The sequence below is a fragment of the Vipera ursinii genome (genome assembly GCF_947247035.1).
Source record: "Vipera ursinii genome assembly, chromosome: Z".
NCBI lineage: Eukaryota > Metazoa > Chordata > Lepidosauria > Squamata > Viperidae > Vipera > Vipera ursinii.
The window spans coordinates 5,837,909-5,863,511 of record NC_139517.1 but is presented as its reverse complement, the minus strand read 5'-3'; the positions used below and the strand labels follow the sequence as shown (position 1 = coordinate 5,863,511).

Genomic DNA, 25,603 nt, shown 5'->3' with positions numbered 1-25,603 from the left:
TTCCCTTCCATTCAAAGTCCGCGAGGTATGCGGGGGGTTTTCTGGCTCGGCTGGACCGTCGGGGACAGGGGGTGCTCCCTTCGGGTTGTGTGGCTGGAGGAGTTGTTTCTATGTGGGGCTCAGCAGGTGGTTGTGGGTCCTGGGGGAGGAATTCATCGGGTCCGGGGGTGTCGGCTGGCGTAGGCTCACCCAGAGTTGGTTGCAGAGAGGGGTTGGGTGGTGACCTGGGTCGGAGTTGATCCGTGTGTCTGCGTTGTATGAGTCCTGTCCCAGTGTCCACTGTGTATGATAATGGTCCTGTTTGGTCCAGGATGACCCCCTGAACCCACTTATCCCTTCCCCCATAATCTCGGGACCAAACATTTTGTCCTTTGGAGAATGTTTTTGGCTGGGTGTTTGGTGTCATTTCGGCTGCCAGTCTGTCGGGGTGGAGTCTGTCGAGCCGTGTCACCAGGCGGCGGCCCCATCGTAGTTCGGCCGGGCTTTTGCCGGTGGTTGTGCAGGGCGTAGAATGGTGGGCTAAGAGAAATTGTGACAAGCGACGGTGCCAGTTCCCTGTGATGATTCTTTTGAGGGCGTCTTTGGTGGTCCTCACCATAACCTCCGCAAGGCCGTTGGACGATGGGTGGAAGGGAGCCGATGTTGAATGCCTAATACAATTTCTCCTCGTGAAGATCTGAAAGTCATGAGAAGTAAATTGAGGGCCATTGTCTGAAATAATAACGTCGGGGAGACCATGTGTTGCGAAGATTCCCCTGAGGGCTTGAATGGTTGCGGCAGATGTTGTGCTGTGAACCGGGAGAACCTCCAGCCATTTGGAATAACTATCTACAACTATGAGGAAGACCTGTCCTTGGAAGGGGCCGGCATAATCAATGTGGATGCGGGACCAGGGGTTTTTCGTGAGTTCCCATTTGTGAATAGGGGCTTTGGGTTGGAGTGGGCGGGATTCTTGGCATAAGTAGCAGCCAGCGATGTACTTTTCTATGTCTTGGTCTATACCTGGCCACCAGACGTAGCTGCGGGCCAAGGCTTTTGTTTTTACGATGCCAGGGTGGCCCTCATGTAATGTGTCCAGTACTTTTGGCCTATGTTTGGAGGGCACGATTACCCTGCACCCCCAGAGTAAACATCCTAAGTGTGACGTTAGTTCATTTTGCCTGGAGAAATATGGCTGAAACTCTGTGCCTGGGCAGGAGGTTTGCCAGCCTGTGTGTACCCATGCTAACACTCTGCTAAGTGTTTTGTCTGACGAAGTTGCAGTAGCGATATCCTTTGCTGTCAGTGGGCATTCTGGGAGCTCTTGAATAGCTAAAATGTTGCCTGCTGGGGCTGGGTCTGCTTCTGTGTGGGGCAGGGGTAGTCTGCTGAGGCCGTCAGCGTGACACATTTGGTGTCCTGGCTTATATATTAATTGGTAGGAATATGCTGTGAGGAATGTTGTCCAGCGCAACATCCTGGGAGATAAGATTTGGGGGGTCTGACGGTCCCAAGTGAATAGTCCTAACAATGGTTTGTGATCTGTGTAAATCACAAAAGGGCGGCCGTAAAGGTAATCGTGAAATTTTTTAATTCCTGCCACAATTGCCAGGGCTTCTTTATCTATTTGGGCATAGTTTCTTTCCGTTTTGGAAAGAGTTCTGGAATAATATGCCACTGGGGCTTGGGTGCCATTGCTGTCTAAGTGGCTTAAAACTGCTCCGATCCCGTATGGGGATGCATCGCAGGCTATGCATAGGGGTTTGTCTTCCTGGTAGTGGGAAATAGTTGCGTTGCTGGAAAGCATTTGTTTAAGTGACTTGAAACTGTTTTCGTGGGCTGTAGTCCATTGCCAGGCTGCCCCTTTATCGAGCAGTCTGTGGAGGGGTTCTGCGATAGTTGCCTTCCCTGGTAAGAAGGCGTGATAAAAGTTTTAAAGTCCAAGGAAGGCTTGGAGCTCGGTTTTATTTTTTGGGGTGGGGGCGGCCTTGATAGCGAGGATTTTTGAGTTTGTGGGGTGAATTCCTTGCGAGTCGATCTTGTAGCCTAAGAAATCTGCTGACGGGACGCCTATGGAACATTTTTCACGTTTTAGTTTAAGCCCTGCTTTTCTAAATCTTAATAATACTTCCTGTAGTCTATCTGCTAAGTTGTTTTCTGATTCCCCAGCGATGAGTATGTCATCGAAATAGGGGCAGACACCTGGGATTCCTTTTAAGGTTTTTTCCATGACCTCCTGGAAAATACCAGGGGCCACTGAGATGCCGAATTGGAGGCGGTTTACTTTGAAAGCGCCACGGTGAGTGACAATGGTTTGTGCTTCAGCTGTTTCCCGGGTGACAGGTAGCTGAAGGAAGGCATGCGCTAGGTCGAGTTTGGCGAATATTGAGCCGGACCCTATTTCTGACAGCACGTCCCTGACAGCAGGCACTGGGTATGCGTGTGGATTTAATGCGCGGTTTACTGTTGCTTTATAGTCCGCGCATATTCTCACGTCACCGTTTGGTTTAACTGGCGTCACTATGGGGGTTTCCCAGGTTCCCCCGTCTGTTGGTTCTAGGACACCAAGGCTGACTAGACGGTCTAATTCTGTTTCGATTTTTTGTTTTAGCGCAAAGGGGACCCTTCTTGCCTTGATGCGGATGGGACCTACCTCAGGTTTTAATTTGAGGTCTATAGGGGGGCCTGTATATTTGCCAAGCGTTCCGTCGAAAACGTCTGAGAACGCCTGGCAGACCTGCTCTAATGTTCGGGATTGTATGCGGTTGGTGCCCTCCAGGTGGATGCCTAGAGCCTCGAACCAGTCTAACCCGATGAGGGTAGTCCTGGGGGCCTCAGTGATTTGGATTGTTAATTGCCCATGGAATTTTTTGTATTCTACCTTTACTTGTGCCTGTCCCTTTAAGTGGATGGCGGCCCCCTGGAAGTCTGCGAGGAGTATTTTGGAGGGCTGCAGGGGAATACGGCGTCTGTTTTTAAACCCAATCTTTTTGAGAGTGTCCCAGGACATTATTGAAACGGAGGAGCCGGAGTCGACCTCCATTTCACAGGGCACTCCTTGAATTTTAACCCAGATCTTAATTTTGGGTTGTAAATGGTGGATGGGCTAAATTTTTTGTTGGGCCCGGATGGACAATACTGAGGGCTGGGGGATTTCCCTGGCAAAAAGGGGGACCCTGGTCCTACCTGCCGGAATCTCCTCAAGCTCGTGGAGGGTTTCCCGGTTCAAACTGCGACATGCGGAGCGAATGTGCCCGGTCTTCCTGCATCCGTGACACTTGGCATTCCTGAAACGACATGTGGCTCTGGCGTGAGCCCCGCCGCAGCTGGCACACTTAGGTTTTGGGCCTGTGGAGGTGGGTCTTGGGCCGGAGGCGGCTGGCCTGAATGGCCTGCGGTTCTTCCCGGGGTCAGTGCCCATTTTGCTGAAGCGGGACATGATGTCGTCGACGCCGGTGAAGGGTTCTGGTGGCTCGCCGTCCGGTTCCCCGGCGTAGTGGACTGACCCGGCCGGGCTGCTTCTGAACGTCGGGGAGCCTTCACGGTGGCTATCTTCGTAGGCCATGATCTCTAATGTGAGTTGAGCGAGGTCTAATGTGGGTCTGGCTACCAATTTTCGCTGGAGCCGCTCGTTGGCGAGACCGACAATGACCTGATCTCTGATACGGTCTTCCAGGTCGGGAAACTGGCACCTGCGGGCAGCGTGACGAACCCCAGCGATGAAGGCTGTGGTTGTTTCGCCCGGTTGCTGTCGGCGGCAGGCGAAATGGAGGCGCCAGTACAGCTCAGACCGCCGGGGCATGAAGTGCTTGCTGAGGCGGTCGGTTAGTACGGCATAGGGGACGGTCGCGATGGGGTCTGGGCTGCAGAGCCCTACGGCGATGTCGTAGACGGCAGGCCCGCTGAGACACAGGAGGGCGGCAGCCTTGTGGCGATCCTCCGTTATCTTGTTGACTACGAGGTAGCCTTCAATTTGTCCCCAGTGTGATTCCCATCCCTCGGGATGGCGGACGTCAAACTCTCTGACGTGGCCTAAATTTGCCATGGTCTGGATCCACGGTGCTGTTCAAGCTGCCGAAGGGTTCCTTTGCCCTCGATGTGGCTTCAGCAGTGACTTTCAGCGAGAGGGATCGGAACTCCTTCGCGGAGGCTAACTCAGCAGGCAGCTCTGTCGTACCGGGATCCCACCTTCGTCGCCAGGTAAATTGTCTTTACAAAGACAGGCGAGAGACTGCAGGCAAGGTTTAACTCGTTTATTAGGTTCAGCTCCCGGCAGCTGACTGTCAAAACAATCCGGGTTTATATAGGGAACTGTCAAACAGCGTAGCCAATCAGGTAGCGGTATTTCCCCGCCATTCGGAGAACGGCCAATCAACTAACAGGACTTTGACAGCTCTGCGGCTGTCAGGGAATTCCTCTCAGCTGAGCGCTAGCTCAGTTCGGAGGACCGGGTTGAAGACTTCCAGATTTGACAGTTCCGGGAACTGTCAAATCTGGCGCGTGCGCATCGGCCCCTGGCAGCCCTTTTGACAGCTGTCAACGGGAATGGCGGCTGGCTGGGCGGTGCGCGTGCGTCGTTGCTTCGGGCGGCTATTTGACAGCTGTCAACTGTCAAATGTCGGCCGGCTTGGCTTTTTACTTGCGGCTTGGGAACTACTGGTTCCCAGATATGATTCAGTTTCAATTTCAGGATCTGGCCTTCTAAAGAGCAGTCAGGATTGATCTCCTCTAGGACTGACCGGTTTGATCGCCTTGCAGTCCAAGGGACTCGCAGGAGTCTTCTCCAGCACCATAGTTCAAAGGCCTCAATTCTTTGGCGCTCAGCCTTTCTTACGGTCCAACTTTCACTGCCATACATTGCAACTGGGAAGACCATAGCCTTGACTATACGCACTTTTGTTGACAGGGTGATGTCTCTGCTTTTTAGTGTGCTGTCTAGATTTGCCATGGCTTTCCTCCCCAGGAGCAAGCGTCTTTTAATTTCTTGGCTACAGTCCCCATCTGCAGTGATCTTGGAGCCCAAGAAAATAAAATCTGTCATTACCTCCATTTCTTAGCTAGATATTTCAAATCTTTGCCCGAAAATGGAAACAAAGTGAAAGGATCATACTATCATATTCAATAAACATATAAAACAGTTATAACATTGTAGATACTAATACATACACCAGTCCAGAAGATTTTAAAGTTTCTCTCAATGGATTTGAAAAGAATTTCTCAAGACACCAAAATCCTTACTGGAAAGCCCTATCTGGTTTCATGACAGATAACCTAGAACAAAGAAAATATATACATTTTGGATAATACAAAGATAATTATTGAACATTCTTTTTTTTCTAATAAGAGGGTGTATTTGGTCACAATATTATTTAAGTTCAACTTTGTCAATTGAGCGAACTGGTCTAGTTGAAAAAGTATTCCTTGAAGTTCACCTGTCATTTAATGTATTTGGGATAAATAAACAAATAACAGAGTTCATTTGGCGTTTTTTTCCAGGCTTTTCTTTTATTTAAGGCACAGTAAATTTGCCCTTTCACCTATTATCTCACAGAAAAATCAATGGGTTACAATGCTTTTCTTAAGGGTGCAATGTTAATTACAAAAAGCACATGCAAGTGATTTTCACAGAAGTGTGTTCGTCAAAACAACGAGGGGCTCTTTTATCCCAACAGATATTTAAATCAAGACACAATTTCCCCTTTTAAAAGGAGCCCCATAGTTATCCTTTTCGGACAACCCCCACCAACATAAACCTTGTGCTATTTTCAGAATCCTCTCTTGTCAATTCCCTCCGCTCATTAGAGTGAGCAAAATGTGGCGGAACATTGTCTTCATACTACTAGTCCTCAAAGGTAATTATTTTCCCCATACAGTGTTTATTTCCATGTTCTGCTCCTCTGTGCAGGTGATCTCATTTTAAAAAAAACCAAAAACCTTTGTTTTTAGGAGTCCAGTCTCAAGGACAGTTGGTGGAATCTGGAGGGGATGTGAGAAGACCTGGAGAGTCACTCCATCTCGCCTGCCAAGGTTCTGGATATAACTTTGGTGGCTACAGCATGGACTGGGTGAGACAGGCTCCTGGGAAAGGACTGGAATGGGTTGCAGGCATCTATCATGATTCCAGTGGAAAGTTCTACTCAGACAAAGTGAAGGGACGCTTCACCATCTCCAGGGACAATGCCAAAAGCCAGCTGTATCTGCAAATGAGCAGCCTCAAAGCTGAAGACACAGCAGTCTATTACTGTACGAGACACACACCGAGAGGCAGTGAAGCTGAAGCTAGACAAGAACCTTCCTTTCTTCAGAGCAGCTCTTCAACTTGACAGGATTAGTCAATGAGGACTGATCTCTGTCTACTCTAGAGAGAGCTTCAGGATGTTTTATTCTGGATATCAGAGAGTTTGCTGTAAGAAAATATAGGGTGATGAAAACGGCTTAAATATTCCCGTTTCATCTTCCCTGTTTACAAGGTGATGAATCTTGAGAAATAAACATAGAATGGAATATTGTCCTTTAATATCACAGCAGGAGTCTGGAAATGAATTTTCAGGATGAACCTTCTAACTATTCAAACTGCCATTCACATAGGGAGGAAACACCTCCACTAAAACAATATCCTTGGAGAATTAGGAACATGTTTCCCCTCCTCATTTTTGACACTGGGGGGCAATGTTGCTACATGAAATCCCATTTTGTGTGCAGGAGTGAGGTAGGGAGTAAAAGAATTGTAATTAGATATTCTGGAGACCAGATCCGTTTTTATTTTATTTCTCTAATAATTCTCTGAAAATATCTCAAGAAAATTTCACATCTCAGGATGCTTCAGTGTGCACTGGGAAGCTGAGTTGCTGTTGTTGTTAGTTGCGACCATGTGTCAAATAATTTATTGTTGGTTTTGTCACCTGACATTTCAAACCTTTGTTGACAATGAAAACAAAATGAAAGGATTATATTATCATATTCACTGAACATTTAAACAGTTAAAACATTATGGAGACAAATACATACACCAACCCAGAAGATTTTATAGTTTCTCTTAATGGATCTCAAAAGAAATTAATTTCTCAAGGCACCTTACTGGGAATCCCTAGCTTGCTTTATGACAGATAATCTAGAACAAACAAAACATTTTGAATAACAGAAAGAAAATTATTTATCATTCGCTTTCAAATAAGAGGGTGTATTTGGTCACAATATGACTTAAGTTTGATTTTGTGAGTTGACTGGCCCAACTATTCTAATGGCAAAATGTTCCTTGAAGTTTAGCTGCCATTTATTTTCCATAAAATAAATAAAGTTTAAGAAGGCTATCGTGTAGTAAAGATTCTAAATCTGATGTACTAGCCTTTTTAGCAGCAAATTAGTCAATTAGTTTCATCTCTATTATCTTGAATCATTTTGAGATGGGCTGATATGTTCCAGTCTTTTCTGTTAGTTAATGTGTAGCAAACTGGCCGTTTTTCCTATTAACTCACACAAAACAAACCAAGAAAAAAGGTCCGAACCCTTTTCTTAGGACTGGAATGTTAATTACAAAATGCACATGGAAGTGATGTTTACAGAAGTGTGCTTGTCAATGCGCTGAGGGGCTCTTTTATCCCAACAGATATGTAAATCGAGGCACAGTTTCCCCTTTAAAGGAGCCCCATGGTTTCCCTTTTCAGACAACACCCAGAATCATAAACCTTGTAATATTTCCTGAATCCTCTCCTGTCCCTTTTCCATTCATTACAGCAATCAAAAATGTGGCTAAACCTTGTGTCCTTACTAGTAGTCCTCAAAGGTAATGATTTCCACTATATATTTTATTTCCAAATTCTGCTCTTTTATGCAGGAGATCTCATTTAAAAAAAAAACAAAAAAACAAAACAACCTTTGTTTTTAGGAGTCCAGTCTCAAGTCCAGTTGGTGGAGTCTGGAGGGGATGTAAGAAGACCTGGAGGGTCCCTCCGTCTCTCCTGCCAAGCTTCTGGATTCACCTTCAGCAGCTATTGGATGCACTGGGTGAGACAGGCTCCAGGGAAAGGACTGGAATGGGTTGCTACAACTGGCGGTTACTACTCAGACAAAGTGAAGGGCCGCTTCACCATCTCCAGGGACAATGCCAAAAGCCAGCTGTATCTGCAGATGAACAGCCTCAAAGCTGAAGACACGGCCATCTATTACTGTGCGAGAGACACAGTGAGAGGAAGTGAATCTGAAGCCAAACAAGAACCCTCCTTTCTTCACTCATTAACTTTATTAAGTCTCATGTCCTAGATTAGTCAATGAGGATTGATCTCTGTCTACTAAGAGCTTCAGACAGGACTGTTTTCTTCTAAGTATCAGAGAGATTGCTGTAGAAAAAAAATATCCACATTTATCAGTCTGTTTAAAAGCCAGTGCAATCCTAGGCTGCATTAACAGAGGGATTAAGATTAAGGTCAAAAATAATGAAGTCGTTCCACTGATTAATTGCTCTCTATTTCCCTGAATCATTTTCAGAAATGCAAGGATATAGAACAGAACAGACTAGACTAGACTAGACTAGACCGGACCGGAACGGAACGGAACGGAACGGAACGGAACGGAACGGAACGGAACGGAACAGAACAGAACAGAACAGAACAGAACAGAACAGAACAGAACAGAACAGAACAGAACAGAATAGAATAGAATAGAATAGAATAGAATAGAATAGAATAGAATAGAATAGAATAACAGAGTTGGAAGGGACCTTGTAGGTCAGGTAGTCCAACCTTCTGCCCAGGCAGGAAACTCTACACCATTTCTGACAGATGGCTGTCCAGTGTCTTCTTGAAAGCCTCCAGTGATGAAGCTCCCTCAACTTCTGAAGGCAATCTGTCCCAGGCAGTCTTGGCAGCAGTGTGGGTGCCTGCACCCACACCCACACAAGTGGGATGCTAGCACCTGCAAATGGGCCCAGAATGGACTTTCAGAAGTGGCATTCACACAGAGAACCAGTAATTCACATATTTGAATCCCACCACTGATTAATAGGGAAGGCAAACGGGTCCAAACCCTTTTCTGAGGATTAGAAAGTTAATTGAAAAATGTACATGCAACTTATATTCACAGATATATATTAGTCAATGTCTGGAGGTGCTCTTTTATTTTATCCCAACATATATGTAAATTGAGACACAATTCCTTTAAAGGAATCCCATGGTTTCCCTTTTCAGACAACTCCCACCAACATAAAACTTGTACTATTTCCTGAATCCTACCCTGTCAATTCCCTCCATTCGTCAGAGTGAGCCAAAATGTGGCTAAATCTTGTGTCCTTGCTGGTGATCCTCAAAGGTAATTATTTCCAGTATATAGAGTTTATTTCCACGTTCTGCTCCTGTATGAAGGAGATCACATTCTTCTTAGGTGTCCAATCTCAAGTACAGCTGGTGGAGACTGGAGGGGACGTGAGGAGACCCAGAGAATCCCTCCATCTCTCCTGCCAATTCGGTTTCAAATAAGAGGGTGTATTTGGTCACAATATGACTTAAGTTTGATTTTGTGATTTGACTGGCCCAACTATTCTAGTGACACAATGTTCCTTGAAGTTTAGCTGCCATTTATTTTCCATAAAACAAATAAAGTTTAAGGAGGCTATCTTGTAGTAAAGATTCTAAATCTGATGTACCAGCCTTTTTAGCAGCAAATTAGTAAATTAGTTTCATCTCTATTATCTTGAATCATTTTGAAATGGGCTGATATTTTCCAGTCTTTTCTGTTAGTTAATGTGCAGCAAACTGGCCGTTTTTCCTATTAACTCACACAAAACAAACCAACAAAAAAGCTTTTCTTAGGACTGGAATGTTAATTACAAAATGCACATGGAAGTGATGTTTACAGAGGTGTGCTTGTCAATGCACTGAGGGGCTATTTTATCCCAACAGATATGTAAATCGAGGCACAGTTTCCCCTTTAAAGGAGCCCCATGGTTTCCCTTTTCAGACAACACCCAGAATCATAAACCTTGTAATATTTCCTGAATCCTTTCCTGTCCCTTTTCCATTCATTACAGCAATCAAAAATGTGGCTAAACCTTGTGTCCTTACTAGTAGTCCTCAAAGGTAATGATTTCCACTATATATTTTATTTCCAAATTCTGCTCTTTTATGCAAGAGATCTCATTTAAAAAACCCAAAAAACAAAACAACCTTTGTTTTTAGGAGTCCAGTCTCAAGTCCAGTTGGTGGAGTCTGGAGGGGATGTGCGAAGACCTGGAGGGTCCCTCCGTCTCTCCTGCAAAGCCTCTGGATTCAGCTTCAGCAGCTATGACATGAGTTGGGTGAGACAGGCTCCAGGGAAAGGACTGGAATGGGTTGCTAGAACTGGCGGTTACTACTCAGACAAAGTGAAGGGCCGCTTCACCATCTCCAGGGACGATGGCAAAAGCCAGCTGTATCTGCAGATGAACAGCCTCAAAGCTGAAGACACGGCAGTCTATTACTGTGCAAGAGGCACAGTGAGAGGAAGTGAATCTGAAGCCAAACAAGAACCCTCCTTTCTTCACTCATTAACTTTATTAAGTCTCATGTCCTAGATTAGTCAATGAGGATTGATCTCTGTCTAATGAGAGCTTCAGATAGGACTGTTTTCTTCTAAGTATCAGAGAGATTGCTGTAGGAAAATGAAAATGAAAAAAAAAATCCACGTTTATCAGTCTGTTTAAAAGCCAGTGCAATCAGAGGGATTAAGGTTAAGGTCAAAATTAATGAAGTCATTCCACTGGTTAATTGCACTCACTGTCAGGAAATTTCTCCTTAGTTTTATATAATTGCTGGATTTGAAAACGTATTATGCAACATATTATCATATTTGGCAAACAATGCAAAAATGCTTAAAACTGCATACAAACATAAGTACCAATTCATAATAAAGTTTGCCTCAATGGATCACAAAATAACTTAACTTCTCGAGAGATTATAATCCTTACTTGGAAGCCGTGTCTCAGTTTAGAACAGAAAACAGAATATATTGAAGATTACCTGCAATTTAATGTATTTGGGGTTTTCCGTAAAACAAAGAAATTTTAAGGAAATAATATTGTAGCAAACATCAGATCTGCTAGCCTTATAATATCCTCCCTAAAAATAAATTTGCTCTCTAGTACCCTGAATCATTTTCAGAAGTGCAAGAATATAGAACAGACTAGACTAGACTAGACTAGACTAGACTAGACTAGACTAGACTAGACTAGAATAGAATAGAATAGAATAGAATAGAATAGAATAGAATAGAATAGAATAGAATAGAATAGAATAGAATAGAATAGAATAACAGACTTGGAAGGGACCTTGTAGGTCAGGTAGTCCAAGCCTCTGCCCAGGCAGGAAACTCTACACCATTTCTGACAGATGGCTGTCGAGTGTCTTCTTGAAAGCCTCCAGTGATGAAGCTCCCTCAACTTCTGAAGGCAATCTGTCCCAGGCAGTCTTGGCAGCAGTGTGGGTGCCTGCACCCACACCCACACCCACACAAGTGGGATGCTAGCACCTGCAAATCGGCCTCTAGTGACCACTCGCATGTGCAAACAGGCCACTAGTGACTATGTGATGCTGGAGGTGGCACTAGCACTTCTGCACATGTGCAAACGGGGCTGCTAACAAAAGTGGAGGTGCATGCACACATGCGTGCAGTCACCAGCCATTCCCATGGCCCACTGGCCAACAGAGCTTGGCCCATTGCCGGGCCACAGCCCACAAGTTGGAGGCCCATGCTTTAAAGAGTCATTGAAACCAGGGGCACCTGAGTAGTTCAAATGTGTATGGAGCCTTTTGACTGTGGGATGTTTTTTGCCCTGAGTCCCTTCACTGTTGAAGATGAGTGCAGGCTCTTGGGGATGAATCTCAAACTGAAGCACAAATGGTTCCTGTAGTAGCCTGCAATATTTTGGATATCTATTCATACTCTCTCACCATTTGAAGGGTGTTCATCCCAAAGTGCATTGTTAATTGTCTGTGGAGGTTCTCAGTCCAAACACAAGAAAGTCCAGTTGCCTCAGAAAAAAAGGACCTTTGGAACAACCATACCTAGATGACTCAGAACCTCCATAGACATTTGGCATTTAATGTATTTGCAATGTCCCATAAAAGTTAAGCAAGCAGTTTTGTAGCAAACATTCTAACTCTGATCTTCTAGCCTTTTTATATAATCTAAATGAAGTAATTTTATTCTATATTACATTGAATCATTTTGAGAAGGGCTGAATATTTTCAAGCTTTTCGTTCAGTTAATGTACAACAAACTGGCCTTTTCTCCTATTAACTCGTAGGGGGGGAAAAAAAAGTCCTAAGCCTTGTCTTAGGACTTGGAATGTTAATTGCAAAATGCACATGAAAGTTATATAAAATGGTGGATTGTTGGTTTTGGTCACCAGAGAAACTGTCTAGTTATTTCAAATCTTTGTTGGAAATAAAAACAAAATGAAATGGATTATATTATCATATTCAGTGAACATGTAAAACAGTTTTGGAGGCCACAGATTATTATTATTATTATTTCCTTAATAATTCATTGAAACATTTTCAAGAAAATTGTAGGATTAGTCAATGTGAAACTGAGAAATTTCATTAAAAGATAGATTTTGTCTTTAAGTCACCAGAAAAAAAACCTTATCTAGTTATTTCAAATCTTTGCCCGAAAATGGAAACAAAGTGAAAGGATCATACTATCATATTCAATAAACATATAAAACAGTTATAACATTGTAGATACTAATACATACACCAGTCCAGAAGATTTTAAAGTTTCTCTCAATGGATTTGAAAAGAATTTAATTTCTCAAGACACCAAAATCCTTACTGGAAAGCCCTATCTGGTTTTATGACAGATAACCTAGAGCAAAGAAAATACATACATTTTGGATGATACAAAGATAATTATTTAACATTCTTTTTTTCTGATAAGAGGGTGTATTTGGTCACAATATTATTTAAGTTCAACTTTGTGAATTGAGCGAACTGGTCTAGTTGAAAAAGTATTCCTTGCAGTTTACCTGTCATTTAATGTATTTGGGATAAATAAACAAATAACAGAGTTCATTTGGCGTATTTTTCAGGCTTTTCTTTATTTAATGCACAGTAAATTTGCCCTTTCACCTATTATCTCACAGAAAAATAAATGGGTCACAATGCTTTTCTTAAGGGTGAATTGTTAATTACAAAAAGCACATGCAAGTGAAGTTCACAGAAGTGTGTTTGTGAAAACACCGACGGGCTCTTTTATCCCAACAGATATTTAAATCAAGACACAATTTCCCCTTTAAAAGGAGCCTCATAGTTACCCTTTTCGGACAACCCCCACCAACATAAACCTTGTGCTATTTTCAGAATCCTCTCTTGTCAATTCCCTCCGCTCATTAGAGTGAGCAAAATGTGGCGGAACATTGTCTTCATACTACTAGTCCTCAAAGGTAATTATTTTCCCCATACAGTGTTTATTTCCATGTTCTGCTCCTCTGTGCAGGTGATCTCATTTAAAAAAAAACACTTTGTTTTTAGGAGTCCAGTCTCAAGGACAGTTGGTGGAATCTGGAGGGGATGTGAGAAGACCTGGAGAGTCACTCCATCTCGCCTGCCAAGGTTCTGGATATAACTTTGGTGGCTACAGCATGAACTGGGTGAGACAGGCTCCTGGGAAAGGACTGGAATGGGTTGCAGGCATCTATCATGATTCCAGTGGAAAGTTCTACTCAGACAAAGTGAAGGGACGCTTCACCATCTCCAGGGACAATGCCAAAAGCCAGCTGTATCTGCAAATGAGCAGCCTCAAAGCTGAAGACACGGCAGTCTATTACTGTACGAGACACACACCGAGAGGCAGTGAAGCTGAAGCTAGACAAGAACCTTCCTTTCTTCAGAGCAGCTCTTCAACTTGACTGGATTAGTCAATGAGGATTGATCTCCGTCTACTCTAGAGAGAAATTCAGGATGTTTTATTCTGGATATCAGAGAGTTTGCTGTAAGAAAATATAGGGTGATGAAAATGGCTTAAATATTCCCGTTTCATCTTCCCTATTTACAAGGTGATCCATCCTGAGAAATAAACATAGAATCGAATATTTATTTATTTATTTATTTATTTATTTATTTATTTATTTATTTATTTATTTATTTATTTATTTATGGGATTTATATCCCGCCCTATCTCCCGAAGGACTCAGGGCGGCTAACAACAAAACATATAATAAGTACAGAAATCAAGATAAAAATAAAATTAAAAACATCTGTGCAATAAATTAAAATTAAAAAATAAAAAATAAATTAAAAATTCTAAATATAATTAATTAAAATGCCTGTCAGTCCAGGTCAGCCTGGTGGAAAAAGGAGAGTTTTGAGGCCGCGGCGAAAGGATTGGAGATTTTGGGCCATCTGAAGCTCAGGGGGGAGCTGATTCCATAGGGCTGGCGCTCCCACAGAGAAGGCCCTCCCCCTGGGGGTCACCAGCTGACATTGCCTAGCTGACGGTATCCTGAGGAGGCCTTCTCTGTGTGAGCGTACTGGACGATGGGAATTTGTTCCTGGCAGCAGATGGTCCTGCAAGTATCCCGGGCCTAAGCCATGTAGGGCTTATTGTCTTTAATATCACAGTAGGAGTCTGGAAATGAATTTTCAGGATGAACCATCTAACTATTCAAACTGCCATTCACATAGGGAGGAAACACCTCCACTAAAACAATATCCTTGGAGAATTAGGAACATGTTTCCCCTCCTCATTTTTGACACTGGGGGGCAATGTTGCTACATGAAATCCCGTTGTGTGTGCAGGGGTGAGGTAGGGAGTAAAAGAATTGTAATTAGATATTCTGGAGACCAGATACGTTTTTATTTTATTTCTCTAATAATTCTCTGAAAATATCTCAAGAAAATTTCACATCTCAGGATGCTTCAGTGTGCACTGGGAAGCTGAGTTGCTGTTGTTGTTAGTTGCGAAGCCGTGTGTCAAATAATTTATTGTTGGTTTTGTCACCCGACATTTCAAACCTTTGTTGACAATGAAAACAAAATGAAGGGATTATATTATCATATTCACTGAACATTTAAACAGTTAAAACATTATGGAGACAAATACATACACCAACCCAGAAGATTTTATAGTTTCTCTTAATGGATTTCAAAAGAATTTAATTTCTCAAGGCATCTTACTGGGAAGCCCTAGCTGGCTTTATGACAGATAATCTAGAACAAACAAAACATTTTGAATAACAGAAAGAAAATTATTTATCATTCGCTTTCAAATAAGAGGGTGTATTTGGTCACAATATGACTTAAGTTTGATTTTGTGAGTTGACTGGCCCAACTATTCTAATGGCAAAATGTTCCTTGAAGTTTAGCTGCCATTTATTTTCCATAAAACAAATAAAGTTTAAGAAGGCTATCGTGTAGTAAAGATTCTAAATCTGATGTACTAGCCTTTTTAGCAGCAAATTAGTCAATTAGTTTCATCTCTATTATCTTGAATCATTTTGAGATGGGCTGATATTTTCCAGTCTTTTCTGTTAGTTAATGTGCACCAAACTGGCCATTTTTCCTATTAACTCACACAAAACAAACCAAGAAAAAAGGTCCGAACCCTTTTCTTAGGACTGGAATGTTAATTACAAAATGCACATGGAAGTGATGTTTACAGAAGTGTGCTTGTCAATGCGCTGAGGGGCTTTTTTATCCCAACAGATATGTAAATCGAGGCACAGTTTCCCCTTTAAAGGAGCCCCATGGTTTCCCTCTTCAGACAACACCCAGAATCATAAACCTTGTAATATTTCTTGAATCCTCTCCTGTCCCTTTTCCATTCATTACAGCAATCAAAAATGTGGCTAAACCTTGTCTCCTTACTAGTAGTCCTCAAAGGTAATGATTTCCACTATATATTTTATTTCCAAATTCTGCTCTTTTATGCAGGAGATCTCTTTAAAAAAAACAACCTTTGTTTTTAGGAGTCCAGTCTCAAGTCCAGTTGGTGGAGTCTGGAGGGGATGTGCGAAGACCTGGAGGGTCCCTCCGTCTCTCCTGCCAAGCCTCTGGATTCACTTTCAGTGACTATTTAATGAACTGGGTGAGACAGGCTCCAGGGAAAGGACTGGAATGGGTTGCCCGAATAGATGTAACTAGCACTTACTACTCAAACAAAGTGAAGGGACGCTTCACCATCTCCAGGGACAATGCCAAAAACCAGCTGTATCTGCAGATGAACAGCCTCAAAGCTGAAGACACGGCCATCTATTACTGTGCGAGAGACACAGTGAGTGGAAGTGAATCTGAAGCCAAACAAGAACCTTCCTTTCTTCAGAGCAGTCCCAGACCCTGGATTAGTCAGTAAAGATTGACTGATTTCTAATGTGAACTTCAGGATGTTTTTTTTTTTTAATTCTGGGTTTCAAAAAGTGTGCTGTAAGAAAACAACAACAACAAATCCAACTACCCCGTCCCTATTTATAAGGTGATTTAGTTTCACTGGAACAGAATGTAGTCTTTTAGTATAATGGTAGAAGGATGGAAATGAAACTTGAGGATAATCCTAAATATTCAAACTGCCAAACGCACATTGGGGAAATATGCTCTCTGAATGAAACTCCTTAGAAAATAAGGTTGATGTGTCCTCTCCTCAGTTTTGATTCTGGAGGCAATGTTGTCTCAAAATCCAACTGTCCACGCATCTGGAAGAGGTATCTTTGGGAATAAAATATGTATAATTGTATATTTTCTTATTTTGGAAGGGTCTAGACCACCCCCCCTGCTCAAGCAGGAGAACTTACCATTCCAGACAAATGGTTGTCCAGAGTCTTCTTAAAAAGGAGATGGGGGGGAGGATGAGGAGGATATCAGAGTTGGAAGGGGCCTTGGAAACCTTCTAGTCTAACCCCCTGTTCAAGGAGGAGACTCTATTCCATTTTGCACAAAGGGTTGTCCAATCTCTTCTTTAAAAACTCATGTTGGAACATCCACAACCTCTGGAGGCAAGTTGTTCCATTGATTAATTGTTCTCACTGTCAGGAAATTTCTCCTTACACCAGGGGTGTCAAACTCAATTTCATTGAGGGCCGCATCAACATTGCGGTTGCCCTTAGGGGGCCAGGTGGGCATGGCCTACGGGGTGGGCATGGCCAGCTCTACATTGTTCACATCAGTGATGCTTGGACACAAACTATACTTGGACACAACTATACTTGGACACAAAGTATAAAAACTATACACAAACTAAATGTGTATAGTTTATACACAAATGGAAGTTCACTGAAATGTATTAGCAAACTGTCCCTTTCTCCTAACTCACAGGGGGAAAAATGGGTCTGAACCATTTTCTTAAGATTGGAATGTTAATTACAAAATGCACATGGAAGTGATGTTTACAGAAGTGTGCTTCTCAATGCGCTGAGGGGCTCTTTTATCCCAACAGATATGTAAATCGAGGCACAGTTTCCCCTTTAAAGGAGCCCCATGGTTTCCCTCTTCAGACAACGCCCAGAATCATAAACCTTGTGATATTTCCTGAATCTTCTCCTGTCAATTCCCTCCATTCGTTAGAGTGAGCAAAAATGTGGCTAAACCTTGTCTCCTTCCTAGTAGTCCTCAAAGGTAATTATTTCCCCTATGTATGTAAAATTTATTTCCGTGTTCTGCTCTTGCATGCAGGAGATCTCATTAAAAAAAATTCTTTTTAGGAGTCCAGTCTCAAGTCCAGCTGGTGGAGTCTGGAGGGGATGTGAGAAGACCTGGAGGGTCCCTCCGTCTCTCCTGCCAAGCTTCTGGCTTCACCTTCAGCAGCTATTCAATGCACTGGGTGAGACAGGCTCCAGAGAAAGGTCCAGAATGGGTGGCATCCATAGACACCAGTTCCGGTACTTACTACTCAGACAAAGTGAAGGGACGCTTCACCATCTCCAGGGACAATGCCAAAAGCCAGCTGCATCTGCAAATGAGCAGCCTCAAAGCTGAAGACACGGCAGTCTATTACTGTGCGAGAGACACAGTGAGTAGAAGTGAATCTGAAGCAAAGCAAAAAACTTCCTTTCTTCAGAGCAGTTTTTCAACTTGACAGAGCCACAGTCCATGGATTAGTCAATGAGGATTGATCATTATTTACTGAGAACTTCAGGATGTTTTGTTCTGGGTATCAGAGATAGTGACAGATTTTGTTTTCCTGGGCTCCAAGATCACTGCAGATGGGGACTGTAGCCAAGAAATTAAAAGACGCTTGCTCCTGGGGAGGAAAGCCATGACAAATCTAGACAGCACACTAAAAAGCAGAGACATCACCCTGTTCTGGGTGTCAGAGAGTTTGCTGTTAAGAAAATGAAGAATTCCACATTCTCCGTCCCTGTTTACAAGGAGATTTGGCTTCACTATAATGGAATGCAGTGCTTTAATATCATGGTGGAAGGATGGAAATAAAACTTTAAGATTATTGTTCTTAATATCCAAACTGCCAACACAGATTAGAGAAATATCTGCTCTAAATGAATCTCATTGGAGAATTATCAAGAATTGTCCTCTCCTCAGTTTTGACTCTAAAGGGCAAATGTCGCCATACAAAATTCAATTGTCTATCCAGCTAAAGAGAATTTGCTAGGGAATAAAACATGCACATTACATATAATATCATTTTGGAATTGTAATATTTTTCTTATTTCCAATAATATTTCATGGAGTCTAAAGAAAATTTCCCATCTCAGGAGTGTACAAGGCTCACAGGGAAGGTGAGAATTTGTATAAAATAATTCATCATCGGTGTTTGTCACCAGAGGATGTGTTAAATCTTTCCTTGGAATGAAAACAAAACGAAGGGATTTTACTACCATATTCAGTGAACATGTGTAAAACGGTTGAAACATTATCAATACAAATCCTGCCTCAGATACTCGATTAGCCAATTAAGATTGATCATCTTCAAGTGAGAACCTTAGGATTCCTTTATTCTAGGTATCAAATTAGAGAGTTTGATAATGAAAATGGCTTGATAACTGCTCTTCTACCTTCCCTGTTTACAAGGTGATTTATTTTCAGGGAAAAAAAATATGGAATGGAATCTTGTCCTTTCATGGCTTAAAGCCTGGAAATGAAATGAATGGAAGTAAAACTTCTACACATCCAAACTGCAATTCACATATTGATGTGTGATCTTGTCACTGTTTTTTTTTAATCTTTTGTCAGTAAGCTCCTTGCAGTCTGTTTCTTTGCAAGTTGAATTGTTATCTTATCCAGTGCTTTTTTTGTAAAAGAAAAAGGTGCAGAAACTCACACATGTCATACAACCCGCCTTGCCTACCCTACAAGGTTCCATCCAAAAAAGGTGCTGGAACTCCGTTCTGAGCGTTCTATGAGAAAAAAAGCCCTGATCTTATCTTTGTAACCATGGTGAGTGGCACATGTTCAGCCATGTATTTTGTTTGGTTTTATATTTATTACTGTGTGCGCATGTCCAAAGCAAAAGTTACTTTCTTTTTTCTTTCCTTTGTGCTCTCTGGTGAGATAGACATGTAGCCGTGAGTCTTTCTGTGTTTTTACAAGTTTCTTTGTAATTAAAAGGTTAATAGTAGAATATATGCTTTCGGTTTTGAATTGGCGTGAGGCAAGACTCGGAGACAGCAGGCACTGTTCAGAATGTTTATTAGAGAAAGCACCGGCTAAAAAACCCCGCCAGGACTCCCTGCTATTTATACACAACTAGAACAAACGATAACCAATAACAGTGTGGCGTTCTCCCGCTGCGTGGCTGCGGCCAATCAGGTGTGGTATCTGTTGACAGCTGTGAGCTGTCAACGAGCTGCGCCTCCGGCCAGCTGGTAACTTTGACAGCTAGGTTGCTTCCGCGCATGCGCGCCTTCCAGCACCCTGACAGCTGTCATTGAGCTGCGCCTGCGTGGCCGCTTTAATAGCTGTCATAGTCAGCCAGTCGGCGTGCCTGCGTGGTAGTGAGCGGCAGCCCGTTTGACAGCTGTCAGTGGTCTGCCACGTTTTCTCCTCACAAACTTGGTGAGGGAATGGAACTTGATTAACAACATTTAACCGTTCAATACACAACAGGTTTTCTTTGTTTATCATGCATCAAAATGAACCACGGTTCATCACCCTCTCATAGGGTTTGTTTACTCTCCTGACACATCTGGACCAAAAGAATCTCCTTGGGGAATTAAGAACATGCTTCCCCTCCAGATATTTGACACTGGGGTGCAATGTTGCTATATGAAATCCCATTTTCTATGCACCTGGTGGGGGTGGGGAAGGGAATAAAACAAATGTCATTATATAGTGTCACATTTTGGAGGCCAGATACCGTTTTTATTTTATTTCTGTAGTAATTCAGTGAAAAGTTCTCAAGAAAATTTTACAACACAGAAGATGTCAGCATGACATTGAGAAATGTTATTAAAAATGGAATGTGGGTTTTCGACCCCAGAGAAACCTATCTAAGTACTTCAAATCATTTCTGGAAATGGAAACGACATGAAAGGATTATAGGATTATATTATCACACTCAGTGAACATATAAAACTGTTAAAACATTATATACACCAAACAAGAAGATTTCAAAGTTTCCCTCAATGGAACTCAAAATAACTTAACTTTCTGAGAGAGTATAATCCTTACTGGGAAGCCATGCCTTGGTTTACACCAGATAACCCAAAGCAACCAAAATATTTTGGATAATACAGAGGTAATTATTTTTCATTCTGTTTCAGTTGACAGACTGTCTTTGGCCACATTATGACTTAAGTTTCTGAGTTGAGTGGACACAACTAGTCTATCATTCAGTCTGTTCCTTGAAGCTTAATTGCCATTTAATATATTTGAGATGTTCCATAAAATAAAACTCACAGGGGAAAAAGATGGGTTTCAACCGTTTTGTTAGGATTAAAATGTTAATTGAAAAATGCATATGCAAATCATGCTCACATAAATGTATTAGTCAAAGTGCTGAGGTGCTTTTTTATCCCAAGAGATATGTAAATCAAGGCACAATATTCCCTTTAAAGGATCCACTTGGATTTCATTTTCAGACAACACCCGAAATCATAAACTTTGTGATATTTCCAGAATCACTTCCCTCCATTCATTAGAGTGAGCAAAAATGTGGTTAAACCTTGTGTCCTTACTAGTAGTCCTTAAAGGTAATTATTTTCCCTATGCAAAATTTATTTCTATGTTCTGCTCTTGCATGCAGGAGATCTCATTAAAAAAAATCTTTTTAGGAGTCCAGTCTCAAGTCCAGTTGGTGGAGTCCGGAGGAGATGTGAGAAGACCTGGAGGGTCTCTCCGTCTCTCCTGCCAAGCCTCTGGATTCCCCTTCAGCAGCTATGGAATGCACTGGGTCAGACAGTCTCCAGGGAAAGGTCTGGAATGGGTGGCATCCATAAACACTGATTCAGGTGCTTCCTACTCAGACAAAGTGAAGGGGCGCTTCATTATCTCCAGGGACAATGCCAAAAGCCAGATGTATCTGCAGATGAACCACCTCAGAAGTGGAGACACCACAGTCTATCACTGTTCAGGAGACACAGTGAGAGGAAGTGAATCTGAAGCCAAACAAGAACCTTCCTAGGTTTGATTATTGTCTAGTGAGAACTTCTGGACATCAAATAGTTTACTGTAAGAAAACAAATATTCCCTGTTTACAAGGTGATTTGGCTTCACTGGAATGTAATGTAGTCTTTTAGTGTCATGGCGGAAGGATGAAACGGAAACTTTGGGATAATTGTTCTAAATATTCAAACTGCCAAAATCATATTGAGGAAACATCTGCTCTAAATAAATCTCTTTGGAGATTTCAAAAGATGTGTCCTCTGCTCATTTTTAACTGTAGAAGTAATGTTGCCACAGAAAATCCAGGTGCCCATTCATCTGGAGGGGATGTGCTAGGGAATAATATATGTTTAATTATAAATGGTCTCATTTTGGAAGTTCAATATTTAAATATCTCAAGAAAATTTCATATCTCTGGAGGGGACAGTCCTCCCTGCGATGCTGAGAGTTTTCATAAAATAATTTATTGTTGGCTTTGTTACCAGAGAAACTGTCTAGGTATTTCAAAACTTTCCTGGAAATGAAAACTAAATGAAGGGATTATATTATCATATTCACTGAACATGTAAAACATTTAAAACACTATGGATACTATTAGGTCGTGGGCTCTGATGAGCAGGAATGAAGACACACAGTTGAGTACAGAGAAACTCACTCTTTTATTAAGCTGGAACTGTACTGAGAACTTGGGTGCACCTTGCCACAATATATAGCCAGACCCTCTAGTAGCAACCAATCAGATTGAACCCATGCTTGCTGCCCAAAACTGACCAATTGCAGGACCGGAGACATCCTGTCTGGGTTGCTGGAGAACCATTAGTTCTCCAGCAACACACGTGGTGATGTACCAAAAACCCAGTACATAACAGATACAAATGCACACACCAATTCAGAATATTTTAAAGTTTCCCTCAAGAGAACTTAAAAGAACTTATTTCCTAATGATATTATAATCCTTACTAGGAAAGCACGTCTGGGTTTACAACAGATAACCTGGAGGAAATAGAATCTTTTTGGATAATGCAAACAGAAATAATTATCGTTTTGTTTAAATTGAGAGATTGCATGTGGTTGCAATATGAGTTAAATTTGACTTTGCAAGTTGATTGGACCTGAGCAGTTAGCTGATAAACTGTTCCTCAAAGCTTAACTGCCATTTTATGAATTTGGGATTTTTCATAAAATAAACAACGGTTAAAGAAAGATTTCATAGTAAACATCCTAACTTTGATGGACTAACTTTTTTATATGCTCTCTGATAAGTAAATTTATTTATTTATTACCTTGAATTGTTTTGAGAAGGGCTAAAATTTTTCAGGCTTTTGTTTTAGTTAAGGTATAACAAAATGGTCCTTTCTACTCTTCACTCACAGAAAAAAAAAATGGCTCTCAATCTTTTTCTTATGTCAGAGCATGCACAGTGTTATTGTGCTTTTGTCTTATACACAGTCTTATTGCACCATTCCAGCTGTTTCTGTTCCTCCTCCAGCAACCAGCCAGTCAAATAACTCATGGTTGAGTCCCTCTCTTGCATGGACTCTAAACTAGTCACTAGGGTGTCTCATGAAGTGTCCAATGAACTGAGCACCACATACACCTTATGTGACTCGGTAAAAGTCATCTCACTGTCCTCCAATTCTAGGAATGTCTTTCTCATGGACTGCAAATGCGTAGACATGCTGTCTCCCAGCTTCAGCTGTGCTTGTCAGCATTACTTTGCTGCTCACAGTCTCTCTCACATACTTACTGTGCAAAGCCTCCCAGCACTCTTTAGCAGACTGGAGATCCCTCATATGTATCAGTTGGCTATCCTCCAAACTCAGGATTATGCTGGGCAATGCTTTCTCATTCTTTTTCCGGTCCCCATCATCCAGGGCTGCAGGTGGATGAGTAACTATCATCCACAACTCCTCCCTTCACAGGTACATCTCGATTTTCAGACACCAGGAAAAGTATTTTGTCTCATTCAGCCAAGATACTGTGAAACCTCCTCTGATTATGCTGATGGAAGCCATGTTGCATGCCTCTTTCAACTACCATAAACCACCATATACCACAAGCCTTAAATCCTCTGGCTGTGGGTCAAACTCTCACTGGGTTTCTCCTCATTCTGGGCCCATAACCTGTCAGAGCATGCACAATCTTATTGCAGTCAGTTAACCTTGGAGTAAATACAGTAAATAGTGGTTTGTATTAAATGGTGGTTTATCTAACACTATCTACAATATCATACACCAGGAACAATACACATACATATGGTAATTCAGCAAACTCCAGCACACATCGATTACAGCAGGAAATGGATGAGAGAGAGAAACATCCCAGCAAAAGCCTTCCCTTTTATACTCAGGCTCTTAAAGAGACACAGACACTGCTGAGTCATTCCTATCATCCACCTTACTTTACAGCATCTGGTTAGCCTTTAAATCATTACCCTGACATCTTAGGACTTGAATGTTAATTGCAAAGTGCACGAAAATGTATCAGTCAATGCCCTTTAGGGCTCTTTTATCCCAACAGATATGCAAATCAAGGCACAATTTCCCCTTTAAAGGAGTCCCATGGTTTCCCTTTTCAGACAACACCCACCAACATAAACCTTGTGCTATTTCCAGAATCCTCTCCTGTTAATTCCATCCATTCATTAGAGGGACCAAAAATGTGGTTAAACCTTGTGTCCTTACTAGTACTCCTTAAAGGTAATTATTCCCCCTAGGTAATGTTTATTTCCATGTTATGCTTCTGTATGAAGGAGATCTCATTAAAAAATTATACATAATAATAATAACCTTTTCTTCTTAGGAGTCCAATCTCAAGAACAGTTGGTGGAGTCTGGAGGGGATGTGAGAAAACCCGGAGAATCCCTCGATCTTTCCTGCCAAGCCTCTGGGTTCACCTTCAGAAGCTACCACATGGACTGGGTGAGACAGGCTCCTGGGAAAGGACTGGAATGGGTTGCACACATTTATACTGATTCCAGTGGAAAGTTCTACTCAGACAAAGTGAAGGGCCGCTTCACCATCTCCAGGGATAATGCCAAAAGCCAGCTGTATCTGCAAATGCACAGCCTCAAGGCTGAAGACACAGCTGTTTATTATTGTGCAAGAGACACAGTGAGAAGAAGTGAATCTGAAGCCAAACAATAACCTTCTTTCTTCAGAGTAGGTTTCATTAACTGTCTTGTGAGAACTTCTGGGTATCAAAGAGTTTGTTGTAAGGAAATGAAAAACTTCCAAGTCCAGCTTTCCTGTTTATAAGGTGATTTGCTTTCACTGGAATGTAATGTAGTCTTTTAGCATCATGGCAAAAGGATGGAAAGGAAACTTTAGGATAATTGTTCTCAATATCCAAAATGCCGAACACATATTTTCTGAACGAATGAAAACTAAATGAAGGGATTATATTATCATATTCACTGAACATGTAAAACAGTTTAAACAGTATGGATACAAATACATACACTAATTCAGAAGTTTTTAAAGTTTCCCTCAAGAGAACTTAAAAAAAACTTAATTCCTAATTAGACTATAATCCTTACTGGGAAGCCATATTTGGGTTTACAACAGATAACCGAGAGCAAATAGAATCGGTTGGATAATACAAACAAAAAATAATAATTATCATTTTGTTTAAATTGAGAGATTGTACTTAGTTACAATATGACTTAAGTTTGTCTTTTGAAATTGAGTGGACCCAAGTAGTCTAGCTGATAAAGTGTTCCTTGATGCTTAACTGCCATTTTACGTATTTTCAATAAAATAAACAAGGGTTAAAGAAGCAATTTCATAGTAAATATTCTTACTAGATGTTCTAGCCCAGACATGTCAAACACAAGGCCCGGGGGCCGGATCCGGCCCACAAAGTGGTTTCATGTGGCCCATGAAGCCATCCTGGAAACAGTGAGGGAACGGCCCCCACTGCCTTGGCCCTGGCCCAGAGATCCTCCTCCTGCCAGAGATCCTCAGATCTGTCCCACTCCTGCCCAGGCCCCCATAGGCACCCTTGATGCGAACAATGTAGAGCTGGCCACGCCCACCCAGTAGGCCATACGCACTCCAGCCACGCCCACCCAGTAGGCCACGCCCACCCTGGCCATACCCACC

At 42.1% G+C, this 25,603-nt stretch overlaps 1 protein-coding gene and 1 long non-coding RNA gene across 2 annotated transcripts in view; one reads left to right on the top strand and one right to left on the bottom strand.

The window, feature by feature from the left end:
• The window catches only part of LOC310649938 (vomeronasal type-2 receptor 26-like), a gene marked incomplete at both ends in the record, with an annotated part of 482,094 nt that overhangs the window by 180,357 nt on the left and 276,134 nt on the right, over positions 1 to 25,603 (bottom strand). The window lies entirely within an intron of this gene.
• The window catches only part of LOC310649445, a 13,348-nt gene continuing 1,659 nt past the window's right edge, over positions 13,915 to 25,603 (top strand). The window contains exon 1 of the long non-coding RNA XR_014494232.1: positions 13,915 to 13,956. This is a non-coding gene — a long non-coding RNA (uncharacterized lncRNA). The remainder of the gene's footprint in view (positions 13,957 to 25,603) is intronic.